Source organism: Syzygium oleosum, unplaced genomic scaffold (assembly GCF_021117445.2).
Source record: "Syzygium oleosum isolate NSW1041296 unplaced genomic scaffold, Sole_v2.1 Sole_v2.11, whole genome shotgun sequence".
Taxonomy (NCBI): domain Eukaryota; kingdom Viridiplantae; phylum Streptophyta; class Magnoliopsida; order Myrtales; family Myrtaceae; genus Syzygium; species Syzygium oleosum.
Window position 1 is genome coordinate 8,342,568 of NW_026607495.1, and position 10,457 is coordinate 8,353,024.

The window sequence follows — 10,457 nt, forward strand, 5'->3', positions numbered from 1 at the left end:
AGATGGATCTAATCACGTATAATTTTTGAAATTTGAGCCCTACAATTGCACCTAAACCTGCAGAGTTTCCCTAAAGGCGTACTAATGTATCGATTTGTAATGTCAAATCATTCTTTCTAATAGCATGATTATTTTGTTACAAAGGGCAACAAGCTGCACCATGGGAAAAAGAAAGACCATAAAGTCATGCAAAATTAAGAATGTTCCTGCAAATGCGAACGCAGCCTTCAACCCGTCTCGATCTCTTTTCTCTAGCGAATTGCGATGCTAGAAGAACATTTGCTTTGAATCATAACTATACCATATTACTCATTAAATAAAAGCTTTTGAAATTGGATCAAATCCATCATCAAAACCTTGCCATAGCATTGAAGGTTATCCTTTCGAAACCTTGCCTTTGCATTGAAGGTCATAATTAAGTATCCTTACAATGCTAGATGGACTCATTCTGTATTTGTAGAATCGTACAACCGGCAATGGTGGCCCTCGCTCACCCTTGATTCCACCGTATCGCCATTTTGTTTTCTTTTTTTTTTCCTGTGAGAAATGTTATGTTTTGACATGTTAAATGATATGCAAATTGTAATTGAGTGTTGAAATTGGCCCACTTATTCGTCCGCTCACGATCTGTCACGTAACTTTGTATATACCTATTTTATACACCTATTGTCAGTGTAACATACGAGGGAAATAGAGAAGAAGAGAACCGTAACTCATCTGCAAAATTATATTTCATTCTACAAAAATGTGTACAAAATTAAAAAGAAAAACATCTTAATTACAAGACCAAACCGTTGTTTCCTAAGACTTCCAGAAAGACAAACAAAGAAACACAGCAACAAAACACCTGTCTTTTCTCTCTCTATCTCTCTCGGACTGAGAAAGAAGAAGCAAAAAAACTTATGGCGAACGCTTGGTCATTGAGAAAATTGAGCACGTCTGCTTCTGAGATTGAGAGAAAAGATGAAAGCGAAAGAATGAGCCAGCCCCACCACAATCCCCACCTTCACTTGCCCTCTCTTCGGGATCAGACGGCTTGAACTCCTCCGCGACATGCCTCCGTCGTTCATCTTGTCACTCCTCGAAATCGCCATCTCTTCTTCTTCTTCTTTCTTCCTCGTGGTGCTTCGAACGAATCCTCTGGAGATGATGCAACGAAAGCTCTGAAGAAGCTCTTTGGGATTTGGAGTTTGAGAGGAGTTTATGTGTTGAAAAGCTTGAGTGAAAACTTTAGCCTTTCTTTGTGGTGACGGATTGTTATATAGGAAACGAGTTTTTCCAATATGCCCTTCAAATTCATCATAATTGGAGTGAGGCCCTCAGCTTTTGGCCTAGTCTACTTTGATAAATATTTCTCCAAAAATGCCAAAATGTCTTGTCATCCAAATAATAGAAAGTGAATCTTATTTCAAAAACTCATACTACTTGGAATGAGAATTTCAAAAACTAATAATTATGTATATTCAATATTTGGTCCAAAAAGCTTACATAATCCACAACGTAAAAGCGATACTTTAAGCTAATTAATGCAACAGTAGATATATGATGTGATCTCGAGTTGCTCTATTATGATGCGATACCTGATAAAGGTTTGTACATAACTTTCTAATAGATTTCTATCTTTTGACATAGCTAGTTTAATTACCGGCTCACGTGATATGTGCTCGAATTAATTAGAGATTTTCTAGCATGATCGATTAAATAAGAAATTCATTTTTACGTTGTATAAAATTTAATCTTGAACATGATTATAAAGTCATCTTATATTCTACAAATTAAATAGAACAGCATTGAACAAATAAAAATACTTATAACTTAATATTTTTTTTATTTTTTGTAATTTAAGGAGCCTAAACTTTATTATGTGACTGCAGTACTTTTTTCATCTGCCGAATAAAGCAGACTTTTGTACATAAAATAATCTGATTAGGTAAAGTATTGATGATGGGCCAGAAATATATCTCTCTTTAGCTTTATTACTTTTATTCATTCATTCGTTTATTTATTTATTGCTTTTGTTCGATAAAAATTTATCAGATATGCTTCTTTGTCTTACGATGTGCTTCAAGAACACGTGGGTTTTTGTTTCGAAAGTTTTTGACTGGTTGATGGAAGTCATAATCGATATGGAGTCTCCAAGATGGACCAAACTATGATGATTTCATCCCACTACAAAATTCTTTATTATTTAAATTTCGTGTTTGTGTTGAGGGAATTTCGAAAAAGAATACTTTGGTTGGCTAAAAGTCAAACCAAATGTGAACACTGACTTTTTTTCTATTTTGCTGTTCTAGGGTCGAGATGAACGATGTCTTAAAAAGATTGAAACATGTCTTCTTATGTCTTACGCAATCCAGTCAAATATGAGTCAACTTCTTTGATTCATTCTCATTTAGATGTCTTCATCATGTCTTATTCTGTCTTACGTAGGTTTCATCATGTGGTGACAACATTATTATGTGGCACATTTAATTATGTTGAGGATGATTATGCAAATTCTACGACTGATAAGAAATTATATATATTTATGCGCAACAGGGTTAGAGAGTCCAACTCAAAACCACACACACACACACATCAATAGATAAACGATATGATATCTCACATACAAAATCAACCCAAAAACTTAAGTTAATCGATGACGAAAAATCACTTGTACATAAATATATATACATATATATATATAATTCAGAAAAGAAGCGTTGTGGAATATTATAGAGACACTAAAGAAATTCTCAAATTGTATGAGATTATGTGAACGCAACACTCCATCCTAATATGATAATTGTAGGAAAAGAGTCAGCATCATTCTTCTTTTCACATGATCCATGTGACACTCCACTTAACCTAATTAACATTGAATTAATTAAAGAATCTGAAGATCTCAAAGTTGTTGCCGTCCTCTTTCTTATTAGTAGAATAAAGAACAGAATCATCAATTAAACATTATGAAAAAAGAAATTATACATGCTCTAACCTAGATTATATAAATTATTGGTGGTTGTGAACACTGATTGAACAAGAAGGAAAACATGTTCAATGAACCTTACGTGGAATGCTTGATTGAATATATTTGAATAGGGACACCTTTGCAGTTTGTGTGGGATTGTGTCTAGTGGGAATTAGATGGATCTAATCACGTGTAATTTTTGAAATTTGAGCCCTATAATTGCACCTAAATCTGCAGAGTTTCCCTAAAGGCATATTAATGTATCAATACATACTAATGTATCAATTTGTGATGTTAAATCATTTCTTTCGATTTCTTGTATGCCCCGCCGAGAAAAGAGCATGTGTACAAAGGGCACCAAGCTGGACCATTGGAAAAAGAGAGACGACAAAGTTTTCGCAAACTAAGAATGGTCCTGCAAAATTGGATGCCGCCTTTAGCCCCTCCTGATCTCTTTTTTCTTGTAAACTGGGTAGCTATCACATTTATTCTGAGGACGTTCGCTTTGAGTCATGATTATACAGTATACTCATCAAATAAAAAATTCAGATTTGGCACATATCCATCATCGAAACCTTGCCATAGCATTGAAGGTCATAATTAACATTTCGTCTTCGCAGAATCGTACCACCAGCAATAGTGGTCCTCGCTCACCCTTGGTTCCCATCGTATTGCCATTTTGTTTTCTTCCCGTTAACTAAATTTGACTTAGAAATTTATATGCCAAATGATGTGGAAAACTGTAATTGAGAATTGAAATTGTCTGTCCGCTCACGATCTGCCACGTAACTTTGTATACCAGTTTATATACCGATCTTAATACACCTATGATGTGTAACATACGAGAGAAATAGAGAAGAAGAGAACCATAAATCATCTGCAAAATTAAATTTCTTTCTACAAAAAGGTGGACAAAATTAAAAAGAAAAACCTCTTAATTACAAGACCAAACCCTTGTTTCCTAAGACTTCCTGAAAGACAAACAAAGAAACACAGCAGCACAACATCCATCTCTGTCTCTCTCGATCGAACTGAGAAAGAAGCAAAAAAACTTATGGCGAGTGCATGGTCACTGAGAAAACTGAGTCCGTCTGCTTCTGAGATTGAGAGAGAAGATGGAAGCGAAAGAATGGGCCAACCCCACCACAATCCCTACCTTCACTCGCCCTCTCTTCGGGATCGGGCGGCTCGAAATCCTCCGTGACGCGCCTCTGCTGTTGATCTTGCCACTCCTCGAAATCGCCATCTCTTCTTCTTCTTGCTTTTCTTCTTCCTCTTGGTGCTTCGAATGAATCCTCTGGAGATGCAATGAAAGCTCTGAGGAAGCTCTTTGGGATTTGGAGTTTGAGAGGAGTCTATGCGCTGAAAAGCTGTAGTGGCACTTAGCCATTCTCGGTGGTGACAGATTGTTATATAGAGAACGAGTTTTTCCAATATGCCCTTCAAATTCATCATAATTGGAGTGAGGCCCTTAGCTTCTAGACTTGTCTCCTTTGACCCTTTTTACCTCGCCCGCCAATGGTTTAAAAAAATAGGGTTATCTTAATAAATCCCAAAAATCCTTACGTAATCAAGTGCGTAAATGTCACACTATGCTCATATACACTATGGTTTTCTGCTTACATAACCATGTACGTCAATGTCCCGCTACGATTAATTATCCTAAAGTTTCCGTCTTCCCCGAAAAAGCGACGGTACAAGTTTTGGTACAATGTTTAATGGGCATATTTTATAAATGACATGATAAAGAGAGTTAATTATATAACAAATTTTTGGAGCATACTTTTATCGAGGTTTAGTTGGAATATTTTATATATATGCATATGTTCAAATTTCGATTGCCGTGCAATTAAATTGTGTTAATAAGATTGGATTGTAGGTAAAGAGAAGATATCGAGGGGACAGGTCATTTTGTCACATGAATTTGATTACGTGGAGACCGTGAATGATGCCACTTTTGCACGCGTTACGGAACGATTCGTGTCTCCAATGAATTCGTATGTATTCACGTGGGTGATTGTTCATCAGAGAAAGGGCCTTCGACGGGGCAGGTGCACCCCCTCCTGACAAGGCATCGGAAGTGACTTATTGGCCTCATTCTATGTGGTGTCACCTCTATTTGTCTTTATTCGTTCATCATCTCGTACCCCAACTTTTCGGCCCATCGTTTTAATTCCTTAATTTTCAAATTTCGTTCATTTTAATTATTTCATCGTCTTGGATTGTCGGAAAAAATATCATATTAGCAGTACTTTTTAAATATGCCGAACAAAGCAGATTTTTATACATAAAATAATCTGAATTTATTAGGTAAAGTATCGGGTGACGGGCTAGGAATCTCTCTCTCTTTAGCTTTATTACTTTTATGGGAAAAAACTCCAAACTTTGCTAGCTGTGACACATTTACCCTGAATTTTTTTTATGACATCAAAAACTCCAAATTATGCTATTTGTGACACATTTACCCCAATGTACTTTAGTCCATGGAAATTTTCGTCTTTTTTTCTTTTTCTTTTTTTTCCCTTTTTTTTTCCTTTCCGGCGAGGGCGGCCCTCGCCGGCGTCGAGCGAGGGTGGCCCTCTCCAGATCCGATGAGGGCCGCCCTCGCCGGTGTCGGGCGAAGGCCGCCTCGCCCAAGCGAGGGAGGGCGATCCTCGCCCTGAGTCGGGCGAGGGCGGCCCTTGCCTGAGTCGGGCAATGGCGGCCCTCGCCTGAGTCGAGCGATGACCGCCCTTGCTCGCCCAGGCGAGGGCCGCCCTCGCAGAATCTGGCGAGGGTCGGCCCTTGCCGGCGTCGGGTGAGGGTGGCCCTCGCTAGATCCGGCGAGGGCGGCCCTCGCCCGACTCAGGTGAGGGCCGCCCTCCCTCGCCTGGGCGAGGGCGGCCCTCGCCAGATCCGGTGAGGGGGGCCCTCGCCTGAATCCGGTGAGGGCAGCCCTTGCCGGATCTGGCGAGGGCCACCCTCGCTCGACGCCGGCGAGGGCCCTCCTCACCGGAAAGGAAAAAAACAAGAAAAAGCAAAAAAGACGAAAATACCCATGGACTAAAGTACATTGGGGTAAATGTGTTATAAATAGCATAGTTTGGGATTTTTGGTGTCACAAAAAAAAGTTCAAGATAAATGTGTCACAGGTGGCAAAATTTGGAGTTTTTTGTGCTTTTTTTCCTGCTTTTATTCATTCATTCATTTATTTATTGCTTTTGTTCGATAAAAATTTATCAGATGTGCTTCTCTGTCTTGCGATGTGCTTCAAGAACACTGGGTTTTTGTTTCGAAAGTTTTTGACCGGCTGATAGAAGTCATAATCGATATGGGGTCTCCAAGACGGCCCAAACTATGATGATTTCATCCCACTACAAAATTCTTTATTATTTAAATTTCGCATTTGTGTTGGGGGAATTTCGAAAAAGAATACTTTGGTTGGCTAAAAGCCAAACCAAATGTGAACACTGACTTTTTTCTATTTTACTGTTCTTGGGTCGAGATGAACGATGTCTTAAAAAGATTGAAACATGTCTTCTTATGTCTTACGCAATCCAGTCAAATATGAGTCAACTTCTTTGATTCATTCTCATTTAGATGTCTTCATCATGTCTTATTCTGTCTTCCGTAGGTTTCATCATGCGGTGACAACATTATCATGTGGCACATTTAATTATGTTGAGGACGATTAGGCAAATTCTGCGACTGGTAAGGAATTATATATATTCATGCGCAACAGGGTTAGAAAGTCCAACTCGAGACCATATATATATATACATCAGTAGATAAACGATATGATATCTCACATACAAAATGAACCAAAAAACTTAAGCTAATCGATGAGGAAAAATCACATGTATATAAAAAATATATATAAATTCAAAAAGAAGCGTTGTGGAATATTACAGGGGCACTAAAAAAATTCTCAAATTGTATGAGATTATGTGAACGCAACACTCCATCCTAATATGATAATTGTAGGAAAAGAATCAGCATCATTCTTCTTTTCACATGATCCATGTGACACTCTACTTAACCTAATTAACATTGAATTAATTAAAGAATATGAAGATCTCAAAGTTGTTGCCGTTCTCTTTCTTTATTAGTAAAATAAAGGACATAATCATCAATTAACATTATGAAAAAAGAAATTAGACATGCTTTAAGCTAAATTGTATAAATTATTGGTGGCTGTGAACACTGATTGAACAAAAAGGAAAACATGTTCGATGAACCTTAGATGGAATGCTTGATTGAATATATTTGATAGGGACACCTTTGCAGTTTGTGTCGGACTGTGTCCAGTGGGAATTAGATTCGGATCGAATCACGTGTAATTTTTCAAATTTGATCCCTATAATTGCCCCTAAATCTGCGGGGTTCCCCTAAAGGCATACTAATATATCAGCACATACTAATGTATCAATCTGTAATGTCAAATCATTTCTTTCGACTTCTTGTACGCCCCATCGAGAAAAAAGAGCATGATTGATTTGTGCACAAAGGCACCAAGCTGGACCATGGGAAAAAGAGAGACGATGAAGTTTAGGTAAATTAAGAATGTTCCTGCAAATGTGAATGCCGCCTTTAGCCCGTCCAGATCTCTTTATTCTAGCGAATGGGATAGCTATCACATTTATTTGAAGGACGTTCGTTTTGAGTTATGATTATACAATATACTCATCAAATAAAAAGTTCGGAATTGTCACAAATCCATCGTCAAAACCTTGCCATAGCATTGAAGGTCATAATTAGCATCTCCTTACAATGCTAGATGGACTCATTTCGTATTCGCAGAATGGTACCACCAGCAACGGTGGCCCTTGCTCACCCTTGGTTCCCATCGTATTGCCATTTAGTTTTCTTCCCGTTAACTAAATTTGACTTAAAAATTGATAAGCTAAATGACGTGAAAAACTGCAGTTGAGGGTTGAAATTGGCCCCATTATCCGTCGGCTCACGATTTGTCACGTAATTTTGTATACCAATTTTATATAACGATCTTAATACACCTATCGTCAGTGTAACATATGAGAGAAATAGAGAAGAAGAGAATTATAAATCATCTGCAAAATTATATTTCATTCTACAAAAAGGTGTACAAAATTAAAAAGAAAAACCTCTTAATTACAAACCAAACCGTTGTTTCCTAAGATTTCCAGAAAGACAAACATAGAAACACAGCAACACAACACCCATCTCTTTCTCCCTCTTTCTCTCGGACTGAGAAAGAAGAAGCAAAAAACTCATGGGGAGTGCAGCATGGTCACTGAGAAAACTGAGCACGTCTGTTTCTGAGATTGAGAGAGAAGATGGAAGCGAAAGAATGGGCCAACCCCACCACAATCCCCACCTTCACTTGCCCTCTCTTCGGGATCAGACGGCTCGAACTCCTCCGTGACGCACCTCCGCCGTTGATCTTGCTGCTCCTCAAAATCGCCATCTCTTCTTCTTCTTCTTCTTCCTCTTGGTGCTTCGAATGAATCCTCTGGAGATGAAACGAAAGCTCTGAAGAAGCTCTTGGGGATTTGGAGTTCGAGAGGAGTTTTATGTGCTGAAAAGCTGTCGTGGACACCTAGCCTTTCTTGGTGGTGACAGATTGTTATATAGAGAACGAGTTTTTCCAATATGCCTTTCAAATTCATCATAATTGGAGTGAGGCCCCTAGGGTGCGAATGGTAACCATTCTGCTCCAGAAATCAAATTCTTGCCAGAAATTGATTTCTGGAAGAGAAATCTGTTTGGTAAAATATGACTAATTCTGAAACAGAAATTGATTTCTGGAACAGAAATCTGTTTTGATTTATTGATTTTTTTTTCACCTAAAAAAATTTAAATTTTACTCAAAGTGAGTGGCCACATGTATTATAAGCCATTCTGTAAAGTTTTGAAATTTTTTATTTTTTTAAAATTTTTTTTGGGCACCTAAAAAAATTTAAATTTCACTCAAAGTGGGTGGCCACAGGTATTCTAAGCCATTTTGTGAAGTTTTAAATTTTTTATTTTTTTTATTTTTTTGGGCACCTCAAAAAATGTAAATTTTACTCAAAGTGGGTGGCTACAGATATTCTAAGCCATTCTGTGAAGTTTTTTATTTTTTTTTTTTATTTTTATTTTTTGAAGACCTCAAAAAATTTAAATTTATTTCAAAGTGGTGGCGCATGTATTTTAAGCCATTTTGTGAAGTTTTGAAATTTTTATTTTTTTTATTTTTTTTTTTTTTTGCACCTCAAAAAATTTAAATTTCATTCAAAGTAGGTGGCCACAGGTATTTTAAGCTATTTTGTGAAGTTTTGAAATTTTTGATTTTTTTGGCACCTCAAAAATTTAAATTTCATTCAAAGTGGGTGGTACATGTGTTTTAAGCTATTCTGTGAAGTTTTGAAATTTTTTATTTTTTTTATTTTTAAAAAAAAAAATTCACCAAATTTCATATTTTCCCAAAATCTGACTTTTTTTTATTTTCTGGAAATTTTTATGAATTTTTCTAGAATTTTTCAATTTTTATGCATTTTCTGAAAAAAAAAAATTGTGAGAAAATAGAAAGAATGCATTCCGGAATCAAGAAACTACAAAAAGTAGCTTCTCTTTTTCTTGCCAAAAACTCATTCCGAATCAAAAATGCATTCGGAATCGAGAATGCATTCGGAATCAGTATTTTTAACAAACACATTTTTATTTAGGAATGCAAAAATCGCTCAGAATGCATTCCGGAAATTTTTTAACAAACGCCATTCTGTTCCGGAATGCATTCCGGAACAGAATTTTTACTCCGGAATGCATTCCATACGCACCCAATGGTTTAAAAAAATAGGGTTATCTTAATAAATCCCAAAACTCCTTACGTAATCAAGTGCGTAAATGTCACACTATGGTTTTCTGCTTACATAACCAAGTACGTCAATGTCTGGCTACGATTAACTATCCTTAAGCTTTCGTCTTCCCCGAAAAAGCAACGATAAAAAGTCTTGGTACAACATTTAATGGGCATATTTTATAAATGACGTGATAAATATAGTTAATCATACAACAAATTTTTGGAGCATACTTTTATCGATGTTTAGTTGGAATGTTTTATATATATGCATATGTTCAAATTTCAATTGGCATGCGATCGAATTGTGCTAATAAGATTGGATTGTAGGTTAAGAGAAGATATCGAGGAGAGGGGTGATTTTGTCACATGAATTTGATTACGTGGAGACCGTGAATGATGCCACTTTTGCACGCATTACGGAACGATTCGTGTCTCCAATGAATTCGTATGTATTCACGTGGGTGATTGTTCATCAGAGAAAGCGCCTTCGACGGGGCAGGTGCACCCCCTCCTGAACAAGGCATCGGAAGTGACTTATTGGCCTCATTCTATGTGGTGTCACCTCTATTTGTCTTTATTCGTTCATCATCTTGTACCCCAACTTTTCGGCCCATCGTTTTAATTCCTTAATTTTCAAATTTCGTTCATTTTAATTATTTCATCGTCTTGGATTGTCGAAAACAATATCATATTACCAGTACTTTTTAA

At 37.0% G+C, this 10,457-nt stretch overlaps 1 long non-coding RNA gene across 1 annotated transcript; it reads right to left on the minus strand.

The window, feature by feature from the left end:
* Positions 1–703: 703 nt before the first annotated feature.
* On the minus strand, positions 704–8,491 carry LOC130139214 (uncharacterized). Its single transcript, XR_008817412.1, has 2 exons — positions 8,128–8,491; positions 704–847 (listed from the first exon to the last, which is right to left on the minus strand). It is a non-coding gene; the product is annotated as an uncharacterized LOC130139214 (long non-coding RNA).
* Positions 8,492–10,457: the final 1,966 nt, after the last annotated feature.